The sequence below is a fragment of the Arvicanthis niloticus genome, chromosome 13 (assembly GCF_011762505.2).
Source record: "Arvicanthis niloticus isolate mArvNil1 chromosome 13, mArvNil1.pat.X, whole genome shotgun sequence".
Lineage (NCBI taxonomy): Eukaryota > Metazoa > Chordata > Mammalia > Rodentia > Muridae > Arvicanthis > Arvicanthis niloticus.
The window spans coordinates 44,749,604-44,772,361 of NC_047670.1; the positions used below are offsets into that span (position 1 = coordinate 44,749,604).

General features: G+C 41.7%; 1 protein-coding gene across 7 annotated transcripts in view; it reads left to right on the forward strand.

The window, feature by feature from the left end:
- Nucleotides 1-22,758, forward strand: part of Khdrbs3 (KH RNA binding domain containing, signal transduction associated 3) — a 414,163-nt gene that overhangs the window by 381,627 nt on the left and 9,778 nt on the right. The gene's annotated exons all lie outside the window — the stretch shown is intronic.

Consider the following 22,758-nt stretch of genomic DNA (forward strand, 5'->3'; position numbering starts at 1 on the left):
GCATACTGGGAAGAAGTTCCTTACCACCGTGGACTGTGTGGCGGGGCCGCTGAGCAAAGCGTGCGTTGGTTTCTAACCCCAACTTTCAACCTTCACTGTACAGTTTCCTTGTCTTCCTTCTGTATTTCATACAGCCTTAAAATGGGTTTCTGTTGATTTGTAAAAAAGTTTTCCTTCCTTCCCACAGATGATCTTTTTAAAGCAAAGTTGATGTTTACTTGGATAAAGCAGGGGGTGCCATAAGTAATGTTGCAGGATTTTTTTTTAAGAGGAGGGAAGAAAGAAGGGAATGAAGAAGGACATCATGCATTCCCAGGGCAAACAGTGGCATGAGCCCCTCGAGAGTCACCCATGTACCCACGTAGTCACTTTGTGACTGAAAGTGTTGTTAACTTTTGAAGTAAGCTTCAGCTCTTCCAACTGAGCATGAAGGTTTAGTAAAGAAAATAATGCCTGTGAATCCGTGTAAGCCTAGGTTTCTATCTAGCACCTCTAATTCCTTAGCTGTATGAATGTGGCCAGGACACAGACCTTCTCTGAGTCTGCTCACAGAGGTGTAACACTCGAACTTACTTGTAGCTGTGTGTTTAAAATGAGTGAGCTCCTGCCGTGTGCATGGCGGTGCTCCAGTGAGACACTATAGCCTCTAGCCGCGTGCAGTAGACAGCACACACTGCCCGGAGCCCCTACCATTTCCTAGAAGAGGCACAAAGTGGGAGTTTAGACTATAGGAACCTCTTTTCATACCCAGAGCCTTTGACAGCCTTTCTTCTTGATACAATACCAAGAAATAAGCAGTATGCATGAAGGATGCATGTCTGCATAGTTCCCTAAGACAGTTGGAACTGTCCTATCTGTCAGTGGTCAGAGAGTTTAAAAAAAAAAAAAAAAAGTCAATGTCTGAGTTCTTCAAAATGGTTTTAAGCCTCATTGATTAAACAGGGGTTGTTGCACTGTTTCTACAACTCATTGGAAAGGGATTTTTTTCTTAAGAAAGTTGTATTTGTAGGTGTGTCTGGACTTACAGTGCCACGGTGAGCACTCCACAGTAGGAGCTCTATGAGGGAGATGGGAAGAAGGATCTTTGAGAGCATCCAGGTGAAGAGGATTAGATGGAGGACCAAGTTTCCCACTCGCTCTATTAAGACAGGGCATGATATACTTACTTTCAGTGGGCAATGCAATCTGGAGTAAAGTTCCTTTGGGACATGTTGGTTTCAGATTGTAGGTGGAAGGGTAACACTTAACATTAAATACTTGATTTGGAATATTTTATATTAGCTCACCACACAGCTGGTAGCTATTATTCTATCCCAGTTATTGTCATAAGTCCTTAATTTTTAAGTAAATGGGCTATAGTTTTATTTTTGGCATTGTCTTTTGTTAGTGTACCACAGTATATGTTCTCAGCAGTAGAAGAGGTCAGGTAGAATGCTCAGTGGAGTAGAAGTGTGTATGCATAGGAATCCCCCACACCCCACTGTGAAGAAGCCATTTGTGTTCCTTCCTTGAGTCTCTACATCCTTATCTATAAAGTGGGAAAAAATACTGCCAGCACCTACCTCATAGAGTAGTGTGGGGGCTCAGCAGACAATTTATGGTTAATCTGTGTAGTGTAAAATAGGGTGACACGGCACTCTTGTACTTAATTATATTTAATTATGAATATATATACTTATATATATTTCTAATATTTTATATATTTATTTATATGTAATAATTTACTATATGTATAATTACACCTTGCCTTCCATCTGGCATGTGTAGGTGTTTACCTATGCTTACTTCTAGTGACTGGTGAGCTGCTCAGACTACCTCCCTGGTCATCCTCCATTAACTTTTTTTTATTACTTGGTGTGTGGTCTACATTTAAAAGCAAGAATGTTCTCTACTTTCTAATGTGCTACTTATTTCCTGTCCTGATGTTTTTATTTGGTATTCTGTAGAAGACCAGGAACTACCAGTAGGATTAATCACCAAGACTCCCTTGTCTTCCTTAATCTATCAGGCAGAAGCACTGCTGCACCTTGGGAACATGAATTTATGCTGATGGTGAAGTTAAGATAGAATCACTTGCTCTGGTGGCAGTCTTCCGAAAATGATGAGCAAAAAGTATCGGTGATGCTCTTGAGACATAAGCTGTATTCTTTACAGATAATGTTCTTTGGCCTGATAAGAATTTTGTACACATAGAAGAAAAAACTGTGCTTATAAGCTTAGTCCAAGTAGTAGAGATAAAAGTGTCTTAGGTAAGGCTGAATCAAGACTTTATTGATTAAGAGTAGTTGAGTGTCTTTCCTAGTGTTTTGACTAGTATGTCTCCCTGGGTTTTAATGGGTGACCTATTGTTTGCTCACTGTGCCTGGCTGAGCTGTTTAGCCTGTGCTGTATTATTAGAACAGCAGCTACCTGTTAGGACAGTTTCTGTGTGGAAGCAGTACAGCTTCAGGAAGAGTTGTTCAGAGGCTCATTTACATATTCAAATTAAAGCCTAATTTGACAGGAGGTTTCTTGGATTTGATAACATCGAAGTCTGTGTCTGCTGGTACGGTTTTCTTTATTGGGAACAGGAAGAAATGTCATGGAAAGTGTGAACACTCTGTGCTCTCCACCTGGTATCACAGAAGCCTGTGCAGCAGTTACAAAGTTTGTGTCTGAGCAAACACCTCTTTCTTATCTTCTAAACGGGCTTTGGCGTAGGTTAGCTATCTGTAGGTTCGTTTTGTTTTTCTTTAACTTTACAGAACCTTTCCACAAGCAGCTATGGTTGAAGGCCCTCCTGCTGACTAGTGAGCACTGTGTAAATGAGGTTGCACACATATTAAAAGAACTTTGCACAATCTAGCAGATAGTTGCAACATAAATATTTGTTATTCAGAAAAAAATAATTTCTGCAGTTTCCCTAGCATCATCCGTTCATTTGTTCATCAAATTTCCACAAGGTACTTACTACACCTAAAATTGTCCTGGATGCTAAGGAAGAGTTGATGAGCAAAATGCATAACTCTCTCTCTCTACCATTTAAAGCCTAAGTTCTGATGGTGGCAATTATAAATGAGTGAGGCATCTTCAACTTTGTTAAGAAGATTGATTGAAGATCTGAAAGCAATTCCAGAGCTTGCCTGAGTGAAGGGCATCTGTGAGAAGAGTCATCTGTGCAAAAGACCAGGAATTCTGTGTTTCCTGGACTCTGCCTTCCTAAGTGCAGTGATTTTCATGTTTAAACTCATGATTCCAAAATCTTCTCAATAGAAAGTATTACATTTCCCTTTGAGATTTCTAAGCAATCTGTTATAAGAACTTTTAAAGACTACATTACATTAGTTTTCTAGCCAAACTAATATCAATAAAATTGAGGTAACTTACACATTTAAACCTTTGAAGTTAGTCAAGTGGCATCGTGAGGTGGCCTAGGCCAACCAGGTCGTCACAGGAAGTCCCAGTCCATCCATACCTACACACTGAGACCCTGTCTCAGAAAAGACTTAAATAAAGCCAACCAAAGCCTATGAGGTTCGAGAGATGGCTTCATGTGCTGCTCTTGAAGAAACCAGGTTCATGAGTCCAAGTTCAGTCCCAAGCACCCATATTGGGTACCCCATAACTGCTTATAAATTCATTTTCAAGGGATCCAATGCCCTCTTATGATTTCCAAAGGCACCTAGACTCCCATGTAACCAATACAGACACAGACACATACACAAACCCACAATTAAAATTTAAATTAAAGTAACTGGAGTAGTAGGACAAGCACCATGTCATCGGTGGCAGCAACTGTGTTTAGTACAGCAGTAGCTGTCAAAAGTGTCCCGGCTCTGCTCCCCCAGATTGGCAAGTATGTCACTTCACATTGCAGGTGGGACTGTGTATGGGTGTTAATGTAAATAACTGAGCTGAGCAACCATCTGGGGATTCATAATCACACAGCGGAAAAGAGAGAATGTATAGCTGTCGAAGAAGGACAAAGTTGAATCAACAGTGCTGCCTTTGAGGGTAGAGGGAGGAGCTACAAAGAGATAGTGCATGTCAGCCGCTTTGTTTTTAGTTATCTCCTGTAGAAAACAAATAGAAACACTTCAGACCAAGGAGTGCCCTTTGCAGCTGTAGCTATTTCTAACTTTCCACACATTCAGCCATCAACAAAAATTTGTAAGAACGGGAAATATAATAATCAAGAAATTGTTAGTTGCCAAGATTGATATAATTAATCAGTAAGGATATAAAAGAAAATAGCAAATCAGTATTAAAAGATATTGAATGATACTACTCATCCCTTAGCCTAATCCACATTTAAACCTTTAAGTCAGTCAGGTGGCAGAGGCAGATTGCCTCTGTGTTCACAAAAAACTAAAATATACATTATTCCCAAGTTAAGATAGAACTTCCAACAACACAGATAATATTTTTTACAATAAAATAAGATTCATCACGTTTTTGTAGAAGACAGTGTTAAGGAAATGGGAGGAATACAAGAATCCAAAACGAATTCTAATGTCAGGTAGTAAGAAAATGCCAGCAGCAAGGACAGACGTGTGTCAGAGCAACACAAGAGTTTCCAGTCCCCCCCCCCCCCCAGTTAAGTAACTGGAGCAGGACAACATATACTATTTGATTGTTAGTGTCAGTTATGATATTAAATACCACAGTCCTGAACACCTTACTCCCACGTGTTGATACCTATTTGGGTCAAAATCCCCCCATATCACAGTCCTGAAAGTTGAAAGTTTGAGATAATGAAATTCTAAAAGATAAAATCCAGAAGCCACAATTCTCAACAAAAAGGGCTGCAGGGAAAGGCTGGAAACACCCATTTGGGTGAGAAAGTATCATACTTTGCATTGTTGCAGGCCAAATGCCTCCAAACCGGTCAACCAGGCTTAGTGATCTTCTGGGCTTGAGATTGTTGGGGATTTCAGGGCACACTAAACAGTGAACCAGCCTTGGTTAGAGATGTGATGCCTTACATTTCCTACTTAGAAACAGAAAGGATGGGCTTTGCTTTCTCCTTTTTTTCCTCTTTTTTCTTCTCCTTCTTCCTCTATCCTCCCTTCCTCCCTCCTCTTTCCTCCCTCCCCTCTCCTCCCTCCCTTCCTCTTCTCCTTCTTCCATCCTCCTTCCTCCCTTTTTTTTCCTTTTTCTTTTTTCTTCCATTTTTGCCTTGGCTGTTGAAGAACACTTTTATTAACTCCCCCAGTTCTCCAGTTTTTAGGGGTGTGAGGTTGCCAAGTACTGGGAGTTATTAAGTATTATTCTGTTAGAGTCAAAGATTCTAGAACTAATCCTCTTATTTATGTACTCATGACTATAAAAACCAAGGTACTTTGTAAATATTATTTGAAGGTGATGAAGCTAGCAGAAGAAAAAGGATTTTAGTTGAATCCCCAAACCACAATGAGAAATTTTGAGTTAGGCAGGGTTAGGGCCTTCTGAGAACAACTGTCAAGATAGTTCCAGTAATATTTCTACCTATTAATTCTGGTATATTTGACAGAGAACCCAGATAGGTGTTTGGAATGGCTGCATGGTGGGACAGGATGGAGACTTTTTTTTTATATGTGAGTTTCTTATTTGTGTTCATATTCTTTCCAGCAGATGAAATCTGAGAAGTGTAACATTAGGAGGGGAATGGCTTCTGGGAAATGACTCATCCCAGGAAGACAGAGAACACATGTTCTTTTCTCAAAGGCTGATCGAGGAACTTAGGATGAATGAAAATTGTTTGCCTGAAGAAGCTAGCACAGTTACTGTTTGATTAAAAAGTGAATTTACAAAGAACAGAAAGACATACATCAGCATCACTGATGTGGTTCCTGCCATATTTGTAGTCTGTGTATGAACTTACAGGATGGACAGCTACATGTGACAGACTGCTTAGGAGCATGGTACAGACTGGGAATTCTGATAGGGAATGTGATACCAGCAAGAATACCAAAAGGGAAAAAAAAAAAAAAAAAAAAAAAAAAAGAATACCAAAATGAAACTCCAGTCCCGTGAGAAGGTTTGCCAGCAATCCCATCAGACATTGAGAAAATTCAGTCTAATGTCATGCAGTTCTTCTGGAAGTAGAGAAGTAAGGACAGCTTTCGAGCTTATTTTCTGAGGCCGCTGTGCCAAAGCTAACCCTCACATCAGAAAGAGGCTCTACAAGAAAAGACAAACCCTATAGGTGGTTATACTGGCTGATTTTGTGTCAGCTTGACACAAGCTGGAATTGTCTCAGAGAAAAAAGCTTCAGTTGAGAAAATACCTCTATGAGTTCCAGCTGTAAGGCATTTTCCTCAGTTAGTGATGGAGGGGAGGGCCCCTTGTGGGTGGTGCCATCCCTAGGCTGGGAGTCTTGGGTTCTGTAAGAAAGCAAGCTGAGCAAGGCAGGGGAAGCAAGCCAGTAAGTAACATCCCTCCATGGCCTCTGCATCAGCTCCTGCTTCCTGACCTGCCTGAGTTCCAGTCCTGACTTCTTTTGGTGATGAGCAGCAATGTGGAAGTATAAGCTGAATAAACCCTTTCCTCCCCAACTTGCTTCTTGATCATGATGTTTGTACAGGAATAGAAACCCTGAGTAAGACAGTGGTATTCACTTACACATGTACAAGTTACTCTGGTAGTTACTTATACATGGAAACCTCATTTACCAAAATATCAAATCAAGTTTAGTAGTGTATGGAAACAAAGGTTTGGCTCTATAAACAAATTAACCTCACTACTGAAAGAGTTGAATAAAATGAGACTCCTGTACTTCACCACAGTAAATGATCATTTCCATAGCCGGTGAAATCTACGTGTCAGAACTTGATGTACGTGGACAATGCCACATAGAAATGAGGACAAATAAGAAATCAAAGGTTATTTCCATTGATGTAATAAAATTTATTTCCAAGAAAAGAAAATGTAAGTTATTTTTTAAAAACCATCCCAGTGAAATATTTGTATGTGAAATATCTCTTCCTTTCCTGCTGAATACAATGCAAAGTATGCAGATTGTTCCCTGTGGTGCTGAGGGTCTCCCAGCATGGAGAGTACAGGAGAAAGTAGACACACAGACTGGAACAGACCAGACTGGAAAGGTTGGCCTAGCTGCCAAGGCCCTGACTGACTGAAATTACTGATAAATTTGTTGAAACGTTACTGGAACTGAGCAGTGATTTGGTTGTATAATACAAAGTATACAAATTACATATTTCTGTCTATCTATCATTAATGTCTTAGCACTTCAAAGAAACCACATTAACAGCACCAAAAATGAAATACTGAGAAATGATTTTTAAACATATTTTTCATTTTCATTTATGTCTATGGGTGTTTTGCCTACAGGTTTGTCCATGTATCACATGAATTTCTAGAGGCCACAGAGGCCAGACATGGGTGTTGGATCTCCTGGAAATGGAATTATAGATGGCTATTAGCCACCATGTGTCAGGAGTTGAACCTGGGACCTCTGGAAGAATAGCCAGTGCTTTCAATTGTTGACTATCTTCCCAGCCCTAAACTTTTAAAATAATTCTTAAATATTTTTAAATTTTCATCGAATGTATTCAGTGTACATGGTCTGGCTACTTAAGGACATTTTCATTCAAGTATAAGGTCATACATGGAGCATACTCTTTTAACATGACATAAAATTCAGTATTGCAGTTACATTTTCGTTATTTTAGTATATGTACAGTATCTGAGTCACTGGAACATTTTTATCCCTCCAGTTGTCTTTTTTATACCTATTTTTCATGTCTCTTTCAGAGTTTCTGCCCTAGACAGTCTTGTTTTACTCTTATGTCTGCAGTTTTCACTCCTGGATGGCCCATACACACAAAACCACACCCACTGTGTGATCTTATACATCACACGCTTGCAGGATATCACTTTTTTTTTCCTTCCGAGTAACAGGCCATATTATTGGTATACCACTTTTGTCTTACCCGTTTAATAGTCGTTACCGGACAAGGCCCAGTGTTTGCTGTCATTGGATAATGCTACCATGAGCATCTTTGCTCAAGTCTTCGTGTGAACTTGTTTGTAGATAACAGAGGCTTTGAAACCACATTAAACGGTTTGTGTTTAACCTTTGAAGAAGCTTTCCAGGCTTTGCCATACACAGTGGCACATACTTAGAAACCCCAGTATATGGGTAAGTCAGGAAGGTCACAAGTTCAAAAATGGGCCACACTGAGTAGAGAATTTGAAATGTTTGTGTTATATAGGAGTCATACCTTTAGAAAGGGGGAGGAAGAGAAGACAGAGGAGCCCTGTTGTTTACTAAATGTGAGTGCTGCTTAGAATTCTCACTAGGAATGTGTCAAGCTTCTTGGGCATAAGTTTGGTAAAACTGTACTTTGTTCTGTACTTACAGTCATTAACATTGAATATAGAGTATAATGGCATCTATTAACACGCTCTGCTATCTGTAAAATCATTGCATCAAAACTGGAGGCTACTTTGTGGTTTTTCTAACAGAGCAGATAGAAGGATTGACAGTAAAAACATGTTCGAGATTGACCAGTGAGCTAGTGGAACATTGTGAACTCACTATAGGACGTTGATAAAAGCATATCTGATGCTAGCAACAACCACAGACCTCAGTACCCAGAATGCACCCCACCACCCATTGCACATTGACGTGGCCGACTAACACAAGTAAAAATACAAACAAACAGATTTGATACACATTCAACCTTGATCTCCTTTATGCCACGGGGAGCGAATGCAGAAGGCCCTCGCTCAACTCCTCTGATGCTACCTCCAAAAAAAAATTATTTTCTGATTTTGGAACTTGAACACATACTCTATTCATTCTTCTGAAGCTCATTCTTAACCTGTCAGCCTCCTGCTCTTCCAGAACAAGCCTTGAGACCTGTCCCATGCTCTCCTCCCCTGAGGCCCACGTGTCACAGTTCTCTGCCTTGCATCTTGTTGTTGCTTCTATCTGAAAAATCCTGTGTGGGGTTTTAGTAGAAAGGTCAGTCATGGGTTCTGGCTCTGCCATTGGCTGTGAGCCTGAGCAGTTGTGCAGTGTTCCTCTGAGAACTTATATTTAACTGCTGGTGTGGCAAACAGTGTGTCTTCACCTGCACATGCAGTGCACTTAGGGAATGGTAGTTGGGTGCAGCCAGTGTTGTTATCGTTAGGTCTTCGTCATGGCATAGAAGAGCTTTGCTCTCAAGCATCACTGCGTGTTGGCTGAGTAGATCATGTGATATCAGAGTGATATCTCCAGGCAGAGACTACTGCTCTACTACTGTTGACAGTGTCTCCGAGCATCTTCTCTGTTTCGGTTACACTTTGTAGCACTCTCAAGAAAGATGAACTTTTCCAAACAGTGTTCCTAATGGGATAGTAGAATTAGCTTTACCTAAATTCTCACAAAGAAAACTGAAGCCTGCTCTTTAATTTGCCTTCAAAGCCTGTTCACTGGTAACTGTTCCCTTGATCTCCTCTTCTGAAGTGGGTGCAGTAAGATGGAAAACACCAATTTAAGATGAAGACCTGGTTGTATAGCAGTGTCCACATGGCATTGCCTAGCATCGCAGTGGTGATGTCTGTGCGTGGTCTGTGAAACTCAGAGAGGGTGCATTGCGAGACTTCTGCACAGGACTCACCCAATGTTACCTGGGTAGTGGGGGTCCTTACCAGCCAAGGATTGTTATCTTTATACATGCTTTTTTTTTGGTAATCTAGTTAAAAATAATTTTTTAAAATTATGCAGCATTATCTGCATCCTTTAAGTGGCGAATACAGAACTCCTCTGTTCCAGTAGGAAGGGTGGCTGTGGTCTCTAGGTCAGGACTGAGACACACCCATACCCTTCTCTTAGATCTTTTGAGCTCTGTTACCATGAATTAGCCCAATAAGGCCTCTCTCTCTCTCTCTCTCTCTCTCTCTCTCTCTCTCTCTCTCTCTCTCTCTCTTTCTCTCTCTCTCTGTGTGTGTGTGTGTGTTTCTCTATGAAGTAGAGTGGAAAGCAGTTCCTGGCTAATGAGAGGACATTTTGAAGCTTGAAATCTAGGTTTCAGGTGTTCTTCTCCATCTTTTTTCGAAGCAAGTCAGCCTTCTGTTAGGATGCTTCCCTCCTTGAGTTTTCCTGTCTCCGTGACTACTATCTCTGCAACAGGAGCTAAGAAGCCAAGGACTGGGCTGATGTCTTTATCAATGGCCCCCAGTCCCTAGTTCAGCTGTCAGGAGTCAACTGATTAGGAGGAGAAAATGCAGCTGCAGAGCTGACTCTGGTTAAAGAGGACTGGCCACTCTTGAAAATGACACAGGCTAGGTCTCAGCAAACACACAGCAGCTTACAACCATTTATAACTCCAGGAAATTCGATGCCCCTTTTAGCCCCTGAAGGTTCTAAACACATATGTAATGCACATATACACATGCAAGCAGAATATTCATACTAGTATAATAAGAATAAACTTTTCAACAAAGGACAAGTGCATGTTAGCAGGCAACCTATCTTGTTGGCTTTCTCCCTTCACATATAGATGAACTTATTTTATTTGCTAAGATAAGGTGTACTTAACAGCAAAGAAATGTATGCCTATCTGAAAGAAACAGTTGAGTGCCTGGTTTCATGGGTATGTGACCCAAGGGGTGCTGTTTCCTGCTCCTTGGAAGTGTCTCTGATCATGAGAGTTTTAATTCCAGTAATCTCCTTTGTCAGCTCAAGTGACATGTCTTCTTTTTAAAGCACTCAGATATATCACAGATTAGACTGCCATGATTGATGGTTAAATTAGATGTTAGTGAAAAGCAAGTCAGAGTAACTGGGCTTGTTCCCAACTTGTGGTATTCTTGCCAGGAGCCTTGCATAGATCACTTTGTGTCTCTAGAACTACTTCCTCATCCCTTGTCAGACTAAGTTTGGTGAGCATGCTTTTTCCCTTTGTCTGGCTTCTTTATTACTTGCAAATGCAGACCTTTCTTCCTCCTAGAAACCTTTCTGTGTCCCCTAAAACTGCTTGAGCAACCTTCCCCTCCATGATCTGTACAACTCTGAGCTCCCAGGTTTTACAGCACCACACTGGGCTTACCCACTTGTTTGATTTGTCGGAGGGACTAGACATTAAAGACATTTCTTCAAAGACCAAGTTGTGTTTGCTGCTACATTCCCAAGGTTGGCACCTAGTAAACGCAGTGTGTATCAGTTCAACAAGCTTGGAATGAAGAGGATGCTGGAGAGCCATCAAGATCATCTCACACAGCACGGTGTGGGAACTGCATGCGTCTTAAGTGGTAGTTTGATAGGTGTTGCTTTCAAACAGATTTATACAATGAAATAGCCAAATCACTGGGAACAAGTGTGTTTAGAAGACCTAGCACAGTATATCATCTATAAGGAGTTGCTTCCATGACTACACTACATTCCGCATGTGTTAGTTATGTTCCTGTTACTGTCATAAAATACCCTGACAAAAGTCATTTGTTTTATGGGTTACTTTGGCTCAGGCTTTGGGGTGAAGGCATCATGCCAACTGACCACAGGACATCCAGTCAAGAAGTAGAGAATGATGGGTGTAGGTGCTGGCTTGCCTTTGTATTCATTCTTGACCCCATCCTGTGAAATGTCACTGCCTTCGTTTATGCTCAGTCTTTTCATTCTGGCTAACCTAGTTTACAAGGTATCTCACAGCTATGTCAGCGGGGTTGACTCTGAGGTGATTCTAGATCATATCAGACAGTTTTGGTTACAGTGGGTCCTCCATTAAGATAGGACACAGGCATCTTGATGTACTCTGAGGCATGTGTCTTTCAGTGTGTAAGCTGGTGCTTTGGTCCCTGTGGCGAACAGAGGAGAGGAAAAATGATGCAGAGGCTCTCTGGGGAGATGAACTTTAAACACAGAGTGAAACCTTCTAGCAGATGCGTTGGAGTGTGTTGCTATGACAAGTGATCCAAGCTTAATATCTGAGAGCCTTTGAAAAGAATAATTTCTATTCACTGATGTAAGATAGTGTAGACTTAATGCCCATAGGTAGGCCACATGACCCTCCTAGATCAATTTCTTCTCTCTGATTTGACAAAGCACTAGCCAGCACATTCGTATCATTTGGAGCGCAGGTGACACTTAAAGTGTTTCACAGTAGAAAGGGGCTGTAGGAGGCAACTGGTATTTTTGATTGGCATTTAAAACATTTTTATTAGACAAAGTGATTATTACATCTGAAATGAGGCTTTGCAACCTTAATTATAACAATTGGGTTAGGAACAACAGCCGGCATTTACTCTGTATGTAATGGCAGGCCAGTGAGAGTACTTTGCATGTGTGAACTCTAATTACCCCACGTTCTTTATCAGCCTGTCATCTAAACCACACCTGCAGTGGTAACTTAAGAAGCATTACAAGCCACTTTCTTCACTTAAGCAGCCTTCCTTTCTGTCTTTGATTGAGCGTTTTTTATGTCTGAGACACCTCTAGAACTTGAATCTCCAATCTGAGCTGCTTCCAACAGAGAAACGGGATCCGATCTCAACTGAGACTTTAAGCCAAACCCTCGCATGCTAGCCCTTAGCAGTGCAGGGCTCCATAATGGTCGACTTTGTTCCTGAGTGTTTTACACCGAATAATATAACAACCATACCTAATCCTGCAACCACTGTGTAAAACAAGTAGATGTGAGATGGGTAGGCATTGGTCTGAGCCACAAAGGAACAGCAATGACCAACATGGACTTGGAGGATTCCAGTGGGCTCTGGGAGCATGTGCTCTCCATGGTCCATCCCTTCCACTTGTCAGGCTCGTGACAGCTTTATCCGAGTAAACCTACAACTATGCAAGTGTAAGGGTCAATGTATAGAAAATCTAAACGAGATTGGGAAAAGCTAACAGTATCCCTGGGGTCTACTACGATGGAGTAGTCACAGGCAGAAACAGCTTTTGGGGTCTCTGTGCCCATACATAAAGTGGTAGGATCTACACCACGTGATGTGAGACCAATGCCAGCACATGTAGTACCTTGGGGAGTGTATGGGCTAAAACCTGAGGTAGGAAAGCTTCTGCAGGAGGGCAGCCAGCTGCCATTTGCTCCTTGCCTGAGTTAGGATCCTAGACTAGACTTCTGGGCATTCTGGGTGCTAGCAGACATATTCTGAGAAAGTGTCTGGAATGTCAGATGTTACTAACTTGGGGAATATAAGGCTCTGGGCTTAGAGAAATTGAGTAGGCTTTTGATTGACAGGGATCTTTAGTCTCATCCTGGCTTCACAGTTACCTAGCTTCATTACTCAAAGGACATTTCTTCGTCTATAAAATCCACATTTTTCTAGCTTGTGAAATAGGGATTGAACCTAAAGGAATTTTGAAGTGTGGTACGTGTGTGTGTGTGTGTGTGTGTGTGTGTGTGTGTCTGTGTCTGTGTGTGTCAATGTGTGCCTGTGTGTGTGTCAGTATGTGTGTCTATGTCTCTGTCTGTGTCTGGATATATTGAGGTGAATGCAGGTGTCCAAGGAAGCCAGAAGAGGTTCAGATTTCTTGGAATTGGATGCCAAGTTTTAAACCCCTTCACATGAGTCTTGTGTTAGTGTAGCAAGTACTCTTACACACTGAGCCACCTCCCCAGCCCTGTTCAGTTCCGAAAGAATTTAGAAATCCTGAATATGATTGGATAAGTAAAGCAGGTCATATTGTTTTTCTGGAGTAAGAAATTTATAGTATATAAACTGACACCAATGCTGTGTTAAAATATATATTTTTTAATACCTCTCAGCTTTATAAAATAAAATTACTATTAAATATTTCAATATAATCAATTTAATATTTTTAAAGACTTTATTTGCATGTAAATTATATGTATGTGTATATGTGAATATGTGCACATGAGTGCTTGTACCCGTGGAGACTTAAACAAGGCATTGGATCCCCTGCAGTTGGAGTCCCAGGCAGTTGTAAGCTACCCAATATGGGAATGAAACTCAGGCTCTTTGCAAGAACAGCATGTTCTCTTAACCACTGAATCATGTCTCCAATCAACTCTGTGTGTGTGTGTGTGTGTGTGTGTGTGTGTGTGTGTTCAGTTACTACTTATTATTGAGAGAAAAGAATTTTTCCCCTGTCATTTTTCATTATATTGTATAATGGGTAAAACAGATGAAATATCATAATGGTTCTTAGGTTCCTTATTTCTGGAGTGTAAAAGTGAAATTTAGTGGTAGACTACTTGCCTAACATGCCCAAGATACCTACTTATTATTTACCACTTTTACTGAATTTAATTTTGTATCTTAAGAACAACATGATAAAATTGTTTGACAGTTTCTTTTGTTCCTCCCATCAGCCCCATGGTGGATATTCTGAATGGCGTGCTATCTCCCAGCCCAGTTTAACAGTTCTGAAAGGTCTGTGATTCAGGAAACTGGACCTTCAATGTTCCTGACCTGATAGGGCTACTACACCTTTCTCTTATAGACAGGAGGATTTTCTGATTAGAGTATAAATTTGTCCTGGTCTTTTAAATCGAACATTATTTAAATTGCTGGCATACAGTGGAAATGCTGTAGATTCCATTTTAAACTGTGGAAATAAAGAGAACTTGCAGTAAAGCAATCTCAAGGATCCCTTTCCGCATGCAGGTGTATTATGCTGATGCTGAACTCTTGTCTGTTATGTGTGCAGAAGCATTATGACTATAGAAAACAATGTGCCTTCCCTAATTAGAAAGGACTTCATGGCTAAAAATGCTAATACTCACGTAAGCAGTCAATGATTTGCAATTTTTTTTCACGGTAGAGAATGTGGCTTGCTACCACTGTCTTAATTATTGGTAAAGCACTAGGATTTTACCCACATGGTGTGATGTAAATGTCAGCAGGGTGGAAAGACAAATAGCATCTCAAGTTTTTATTATCGTGACAACATTTTTAGTTCATGAATCCTGGGGGTTCCTTAGGACACACAATGAAAGCTGTGGCTCTGAGCCATTTCAAAGCTGTAGCAGTAATCTGTAGGAGAAAGATGGATCCTCTCTGGGTCAAGCAGCACCAGGGTGGGGCAATTTTGTCTAAATTGTGTTATACATGTGCATGCTCCTCAAGAAATGGATTGTCGTCTCATGCTGAGCTGTCGGCCAGCAGAAATGTCTGCTTTGCTTGTCTGTCACAGGAAGCAGTATGAATTCAAGTGTGAATCCTTAAGTATAGAGGGATAAGATTCCCCTGTTTCACTTAAACACATTTTGCAAAACACTGAAGATAGCCATAAGTAAGGCCAGTGCCACCTCCTTGCCCACACTAGGTGCCATTAGCCCTGTGGTACAGGATTCCCTGTGGGAATGCAGGTACACAGGAATCCAGGAAAGGCCAAGAGGCAGCATAGCTGAGGTGAGTAGGCTGGCCTGACTTCACTTAGAGCCGCTTTCATCAATTGCTACAACCTGACTTTGTGGCTTCTTATTCAATGTCCTCCTGAGGAAATACTATTAAATATTATGAAAGAACTCTTAGGTAAGGAAGGCTCTTATTGAAAGTAGATTGAATTTTTTTAGCTATTTACCCTGAAGGAATTTCAGATCTTCACTTATCTGTGATAATGGAAAAAATAAGAATACTCCCAGAATTTCATTTGAAATATTACTTTTCATTTATTCTGCTTTATCTATAGAAATTCTTCATTGTTAGCATAAGGATTAATGGCTCTTGGTAGAATAGAAACACTGAACAGGGAAGTGGCTCTAGATCAATTGCCTATGTCACATAATAATTTACCAAGTATTAGCTTAAATATTAATTTGATGATAATATATTCAGAAAGATTTTTCTTAAAGAAACAAGTCAAATAATTGGAAAACTCAGCCTTGTAAATTCTATTACAAAGATGCAGTGTTTAGTCATCTGACCTGGAAAGGGAATTCGGCAGTGTCGCAGCCCAAAGTTGTCAGAGCCACGGGAACAAGGAATACTTACAGAGTTCCCTGAGTTTTCATTGAGGTACAGACCACTTCCGGTCCCCATGCTCGTGTCCAACTGTAGGTATCCCTGATTCTGGAGTTCTGATGTATGCTGTAGTCCTGGAGATCAATGTGAATGTCAAGGCTTATGTCATCAGTCACACTGTTCTGATGATTAAACAGTGTGCCCCCTTCCCAGAGACTTGCAGAGTTCAGACTTGGATGATTAGTAAATTAAACGGAATAAAAAGAAATACAGAGCTGAATCAAAATATGCATCTCTTCCACTCTCCACCCATCCTTCCTCCAGTCTTGCCCCATGAACTGTCAGAAAGTTTTAAAAGATTCCCTAGGAAATAGTGAGGAAACAGATAAACCCATGGGGTGGAGCAGGTGATGGCAAAACCATATTTAATAGAAGGGTACTATGAAGAGTGAGCAGCTAGGGGAAGGGCCCTCACACAGGCAGCCAGGATTGAGGGAGCCTTCTCAGGTGCTTCCAAGAGTTGCTTCTGAAGCAGTGTCTGACTGGCTTGGTCTCCAGTGCCCACCAATGCAGAGGAGTAGTGTCTGCACAAGACCAGGGGAACCATGAGACACCCCCCAAAACCAGATAAGCAATTTGAATGTCCCACTGCATATAGTACTCTGACCCCTTCCTACCACAAGAAGCTATTTTAAGTAAGGGTGTGTGAGTGAGTATGTGCATGTGTGTATATGGGTGTTTTATTGACAGACAAGCAAGCTGAGAATCTGAGAAGCAAGAATTCATGCATTGCCAAAATTTGCAAAGCTTTTTTGAAACACTAGACTCGGCATACTAAAAATGGCATACCTTGAGAGAACAATTCTCATAAAATGGATGATTTTGTAATTAATATCCATGTGGATAAGAAAACATGCCCCTTAATGGCCAAACCAGCTCTGAAGTGTGGGATAGAAATGATAAGGCCAAAAAAAGCATTAGAAAAAAAATTTGCAGAGGCCAAGAGATGAAGGACTCAGCCTCCCACTTCAGAATGAGCCTAGCAGGACTACCAGATTAGGAAAGCACAGTAAGGGGAATGTATAGTTGTCAGTTGACAGGATCTACGATTGCCTGGGAAACAGGCTTCTCTGGGCATGCTGTTCCATATCACTTTGATATGGGAAGACCCATCTTAATGGTAGACCAGGGACTCAAGACTATATGAACTGCACAGATGGAGCTGAGAATTAGATTGCATTGATCCCTGTCTCCTGACTGCTCTGACTGTGTTGCCATGATGGACCATACACCCCGAACAAGAATCCATATGAATCCTTTCTCCCTTAAACTGCCCTTGTCAGTGTATTTCATCACAGCAACACTGGGAAAGAAACTAAGGCAGGAACAAGAATTTTTAGAAAGAAAGACTTCTAAAAACAAAGGTAGTTTTCTGCTTGCTGCAAAGGGCATGTCAGTTGCCAAAGAAGTAGGCTGGTCATGTGTTATATATGTAGAGAAGAAGTGAAAAACTGTTAACAACAAGCAGGCTGTGTGTCACTTGGCTGGCCAAAGGGTACTTGCCAGACTCCACAGCTTTGCAGGTGAGAAGGATGCAGCCTGGTATGAGCATCAGGCTGACCCAACTGACTGTCCAACTGACCTTCCAGCCTTGGTCTTCTCATGGTTATTCTTGCACAGTAAGGTTAACCTCGGACCACTTCACTTTGGAAGAATAAAAAGAAATTAATATTATCTACTTCAGAGGTTTGTGGAGCAATGTCTGATATATGCTATATATAATATGATTATAAATTAAAAATATAGTTATATATTAGACACCAATGTAGTAGGTAAATTAGGAATTTTTCTTTCAAGAGTCCAAGAAATACTTTGAAGTCCAACCCCATTCACCTCTTCCTGCTTTCCTCCCACACTATCCCCAGGCTCTCTCAGACAACTATGTTGAATTGTCTTCCCTTGCCCTTCTTACCTCAGAAGAGGAGGCTGTGTGGGACATCCATATCCCTGTGCTGCTGACAGGAGCAGATTCAACACTTTGTTTCTTTTTCTGAATTTTCAGCTCAGTGTCTAGCACACACAAAGATCACATTTGTGTTTTTGAATGTCTGATTCGACTCAGGATCTAATTTTATTTTGTCAAGATCCTTCTACACTTACAAAGTAACAATCTTTCAGCCTTTCCCTCTCATCCAGTTAGAACGGGAGGAGAAACAGATGCCTCTTGTTTAGCATTACTACTCATAACATTGTATCTTCTCAGGTTGTCTGGGTACATAGTTTTTTCAACTATAATGTTACCATTCATTCATTCATTCATTCATTCACTCATTCAGTATATTAAGCTAATATTCAGTGAGTTGTACCATCTGTGTCCTGGATGTTGTTCTGAGGGAAGCTGAGCCATACTACTGAATAGAACAGACACATATCCCTTTCTCACGGGTCTTGCCTTCTTATTTAACTGAGAAGAAATGGGGAAGAAGTGTTGTCCATATCAGTTGGAGTGCTGTGCCCTAGAGTGAGATGAAGGACCAGAGTTGCCATGGTGAGATGGGCTGCAGCAGTCTTCCTGCAGGCCTGTCTGGCATGGTGCAAGCATACTTGAAGGTATGGAGCCGCACAGGAGTCACCAGACTAGTCACACTAGGCAGATTTGCTCTGGTTAAGAGTTAGTGGTCCTTGGGTTGGCAGATTGAGGGATGAGTTAAGAAGGCTGATGTGATGTGGAGAGTTTTTTAGTTTGAAGTGTCTGTTAGAAGATGTTAAAAGGCAGCCAGCACATAAATATAAATCTTAGAAGAAACACCCGTAAAAGATGATGTAAAATTGAGAGGCGTGGGTATTTAGATTTTACTTAAAGAGGCTATGTAAAATCACCAAGGGGTTCACGTAAATAAGAAAAGAGAACTGATGTCAGAACTCAGTGCTCCAACCTGACAGATCTAAGAGGGATTGTCAGGCTTATGGCAAGGTGATGCCAGTGGTAGAAAAAAGCTAAGAGGTACCTTGTCCCACAGAGCCAAATGTTTGAGGGGACAGCAGGATGGGATCAAAAGACTGCCTTGTCCTACCAGAAACTAAGAAAGAAAAGCACAGAAAGAGCACCTTAAGAAATAGAATTATTTAGTGTTTTAATGACACGATCCTCAGGTGGAGAACATGTAAAGGACTTTAGGGAAGAGCTGCCCTCAGTTTCCCCTTATGCAGACTTTCAGAGACTGAGCTGGGGGAAGGATGGGGTGGTTGGAGCAAATACTACTTGAGGCCTGCTGGCAGGGGTATGTCAACATCTAGGGCTTCCTTTGCTGATATAAATATAAGAGGTGTCTAGTAAACTTGGCCCAGTGACTGTAAAGTAGAAATTAGCAGAAAGACCTAACCACCAGGTTTAGGGACCGAGGAAGTTACTATCAAGCATTCCTCCTTTACTCAAGGTGTGAGCTGGGGGAAGGGGAGTTGGCCTTTTAGAGTCTAGGCTCACTGCAGTACTCCACCTGCTTACCTCTAGCAGGACAGCAGAAGCCGTGAGATACTCCAGCCCATACCCTGAACTCCCTCAGGTGATGTCGGAGGAGCGTGCCATCTTGTAGTGTTCAGGGTTGTTTGTAGACTTGGATGATAGAAGCAAGAAACAGTCTAAAAGTTTTAAGAATGAGTGAGCTCGTTCCTAGTAAACTGCAGGAAGGAAGTAGGTATAGTGGGTGGATCTGTTATGAGGTAGCCCATCACCTTACCAGCAGCTTCTCCAGGCAGGAGCTATGTCCAGCTTTTGTGATCATGTCACTGTGGGGGGCAAGAGTGTAGAGGTCTGGGGAGGTGAACAGAAGAAGCCCCGTTTATAACTTCTCAACGAGAGAGGTGCCAACCTGAATCTTTTCTGATGAAATGTGGACTGTTCAGCCTCACTGGTTTGTTGGTTTGTTTGTTTGTTTGTTTGTTTGTCTTGATTTTTTTCTGTTTGTTTTTATTAATATTGAGTTGGGCCCTTAAATAGAATTTTCTTAGTGTTTGTGTCCCCTCTGCAATGCTGTGGCTTTTAGTTTAGCCATGGGAAATAGGACACGTCTTTGGTTAATAGGCATTTGAGGTACCCAAAATGAAGTGCCATGGAAGCAATTCTGAGGAAGCTGACAGGTAGGAGAACGGGGCGCAGCTGCTCCTGCCTCACAGCCTGATGACAGTCGTGCAATAAATAATCAGAAACTGGGGGAAGTGATAGCAAATGTCAATTTAAAGTTTTCACTTGTCAAAACTAAGATTGTCTTATCACCCAACCAACACTGGGCCTTTTATCTTCCTCATCACTGCAAAGTGTTCATGACTCGACCCCACACTGAGGTGTGTGTGTGCTCCTCACAGATAAATTCCCTGCCCGTGTGGATGGATGTTCATTATCAGTGACGTCATTTAATGAAGGAGGCGGTTGTTATACTGTCGGTTTATTAGTTTCAGTGCCTGTCTGTCATGTCTGCTCTGAGGTAACCGATTGGGAGTTGTCTGAGGAAAGGAAGCCCTTTCAATTTTGTGAAGGGCAGTCTGAATTTATCTGTGTACCAGGTTAAAAAATTTTAAGAACCATGAAGTTTATTATTTTTTTAGGAGCCATTATAGTATTACCTCTGACTCTGGAAAAGGAAAATAAGATTCATTTAAATTTAGTTTCTCGACGGCATTGTTCATCCATTTATTCACAACAAAATCAGGTGATTTGATCATTTGGAATCATATTCTGTGGCTATGCCCTGAGGAGCACTGCAGGATCTAGGCAGCCCAGCGGAACTGTCACTCGGGCCATATACATGGGAGTAACTTCACCAGGGACTCTGCAGACAGAGGCCAGAGTTCAGACACAGAGGTCTTGACTGATGTCCGACGATGTCAGCATTGCCTTAAACCTTTGGCAGTGTTTCTGCCATTAAGAGGAGAAACATTGTCATTTAAAGCTATAGTATGTTATGTAGAAGAGCCTTGTTTGTTCTCTTGCTTGATGGCTGGGTTTTTTGTCTTTCTGGATGTGGAGGTTTATTACTCTTTTCTCCAGCTCGTTCTTCTCACCTTAAATATTTTGTGCCTCAGGGAAAGTTAGACCTACAAAAGGAGGAGAGAGAGAGAGAGAGCAGAAGCTGAAGAAAATAATGCTGTGCACAGTTACTGAGACTGCATGGCATGGTCCCCGGGGACCCTTACAACTGGACTGATTGTGAGGAGGGGTCTGTGAGCTCTAGGGGAGCAAAGGCATGTGGAAGAATGAGCAGCTGAGGAAAGGAAGGGAGCTGCCTTTGTCCTATGCATGGTCACAGAGCCTTGGTTGTAGGTGCTACCTACCACAAGCAAGCGTAGCACCCCTCAGCTTCTCTGAGGCTCATTGTCGTATGACAGTAAAAGCAGTTTTAAATCAGGTGGGATCGTGCCCAGGAGAGCTGCCCATTGGTCAGCAGGTCAATTGTGTGTATGTGTGTCTCTCTCTGTCTATATCTGTGTGTGTGTGTGTGTGTGTGTGTGTGTGTGTGTGTGTGTGTGTATCTTTCTCCACACACTGGTCCCTCTGTGCCTGCTGTCAAAGCCTCTGGTATAGGCCAGGATGAGAAATGATGACAGTCACCTAGGATGGGAACCAGCTTGATTCTGAATGGGAGAACTTCTGTGACCTTTAGACACAAGGTTGAATAGAAAGCAGTTTGGAGGGTGAAAAAACAGCTCTTAGCAGAAGGAAGCTGCATCCAGTGGAACAGCACCTCACTACTGAGCTCTGAGGAGAGCCCCATGTCTTCATGGTGCCTATAGATTGTTAGGTTTATTTTACACAAGAAAAGAAGCACAGGGAGATGGGTAATGTGTGAGTATAGCCTGCGGCTGGGGTCTAGGCGTCAGATAGACTGAGCTGTGCTGTTACCAGTGAGGTTTTAGGCTGGTTCCCTGGCATCCTTACCTGTAACTTGGATTCACAGCTCTCCTTCTTTTGTCCCAGAGCATGTGTATCTCAACAGCCAGCAGAAGACACCATGCCACTAACGGTATGGAAGGCAAGCTGGGTTCCATTGTGCTTGGAAGCCTCATGGTTGGTCCTTGAAACTCGAAATAATGAAGATGCTAGTTTCTTGCAAAATTGGTGGGAAAGAAGAAAGTTTAAGGGGATAAATGGAACCTAACCTCTTCCTTAGATATGCCAAACACTGATGGTTTGGTAACCCAGCTTCTATCTGCAAAAACTTCCAGAACCATCTACAGTTCAAATGTGGTACTACTATTTTTGTAGTATCCATACAATCTCCGAGATTGCAGGCTTTTTTTTTTTTTTTTTTTCTGTCTCAAGGACATGGTAGATTAGAACCTAGACTTGACCGTCTGTTGAAAAGGCCTTGTAACTCTCTGGGGCTGATTCATCTGCTATCCTATTGCACATTGTCCAGGTACCCAGCGTGAGGTTTTTACCTCTCTGATGGTTACACAGTAATGCTGATGGAGAAAAGCCGAAGCTCCCAGGCCTCCTGTTTAATAGATTTAAAAAAGTGCCTACAACTGTCATAGTACCAAGTCCTGTGGAAAGAATGCAGGAGTCCAAGAAACCATCTCAATGTTTTTGGAAAGACTAGTGCTGGCTGCCCCATCCCCCACCACAGCACTAATACCCAGCCTTTGTTGTTGGCATATAGTTCTCAGCCAGTCTCTTTGAGGACTCCAGCCTTTCCTGCACCATGGGGCGACTGGCCAGATAGATGTTCTTTGAATGACAGACTCAGCAGTTAAGAGTAGAGCTTTTGATAGTCAAAAAGTCTGTCTTCTCTCAGTGTTCTGTCATCTCAGGAATTAATTCCACTTTAGCCCATTCTATTTTTAGTTTATCTAGTTTTGAGTACTTCAGTACTTCGTTGGGTATGATTTAACCCCACAGCAGAAACA